Here is a 1,393-nt window from a genome sequence, read left to right as displayed (position 1 = left end):
AATTCTAGCTTAAGTTAAATGTTATACTTTTTTTTTAGACAGCTCCATCTTTCCCTCCCTTGCTAGTATTATTGTCATAGTTTTCACATCTTCATTAATCAAATAATCACAACCCTCACTTAGTATTATTTTGCACAGCTATTTTTTTTTTTTAAAACCAGAGAACACCAATGCATTAGACAGGAAACCGTATTCATACGTTCCTTTACACTTGTGCATTTAACTCTTTAGCGGGGGTTATTTTGATTTTAATTACTTCTGGTAGTCAGCCCTCACTGGAGAAATGGTGGGTCTCCTCATGGCACTTGGAGACTCGTGGGAGCTTTCATTCTTTCCATGTGGTTCCTTAGACTTTCTCAGAGAACGCCATCTTCATACACTGATGTCATAGAAGATGTTCATTCCCATAATGAAACAGTCAGCATGTGAGTTTCCAATGTGTGCTACCCCTGACATGTTTAACCAGGGTGTATCCACTATATTCCTGGTGCAACTCACTGGTGACCAACTGCATGGTGTTCATGTCCATGGTCACATGCATGCCTACTGCACACAGTATATTTCCAGAGGCGAAGTTGCTTGATAGATATGTTAATAATTAGAAACTGGACTTGTAAACAGGGTATGTTATAGAGATGGATTTTATCATGTATAATTATGTTTCAAATAGCAATGGAAGAATTAAAGTAGTTTTTAAAATTACATTTGTTGGTGTGTGTGTGTGTGTGTGTGTGTGTGTGTGTGTGTGTATGTATGTGTGTGCACATATGCATACATGTTCCTTGATTCTTCTGCCTGCCCAAATCTGATTTTGAGTCCTCCAAAGAATTTGTCATTCTGGTTATTGTGACTTTCCTTATTTCTTGATTTCTTTTTCATAACACTCCTGTCAGCACATCTTGGGCCAGTGATAGTTTGTGATGATGCTTTTTAAATTAAATAAAAAAAAAAAGACTTCCCCTAGAGGCATTGCAAGTGTGGCTATTGTGTCTCAAGTAGGTGGCAGAGAAGAGAGAGGCTATGTCTGACTGGTGAACATTTGAATAATTAGTAGACAGGCATTCTTTAAAAAAAGCAAACCTGAGATGGCTACCAGTCCATGGTCAGGGGCCCTGGATGAAGAGCTAGCCTGAGATGACCACCATTCCATTACCCACCATGTGAAGGCCTGCTTGGGCTCCCAGGAGAGGGAGCAAGCTGGAGAGTAGAAGAATCCCTGGTGGAACCACAAGAGTGAGCTTAAGACAGTTGACTCTTTAATGGGGCCACTTGGGTGGGTCCAGGTGAGGAGCCAGTCGGAGACGGACACCAGACCATGCCAAAGGTGACCCCTGAACAGCGCCATAGTGCACTAGTGGGGCATAGCACTCCTGAGATCACTCCTAAGATGAAC

The 1,393-nt window shown here is 41.6% G+C and overlaps 1 pseudogene; it reads left to right on the top strand.

Annotated features, from left to right (window-relative positions):
- The first annotated feature begins 953 nt into the window (after positions 1-953).
- On the top strand, positions 954-1,063 carry LOC115062636 (annotated as a pseudogene).
- The last annotated feature ends 330 nt before the right edge of the window (positions 1,064-1,393 follow it).

The sequence above is a fragment of the Mus pahari genome, chromosome 19 (assembly GCF_900095145.1).
Source record: "Mus pahari chromosome 19, PAHARI_EIJ_v1.1, whole genome shotgun sequence".
Lineage (NCBI taxonomy): Eukaryota > Metazoa > Chordata > Mammalia > Rodentia > Muridae > Mus > Mus pahari.
The sequence above is the reverse complement of the archived record's forward strand: the minus strand, read 5'-3'. Positions and strand labels throughout refer to the sequence as shown.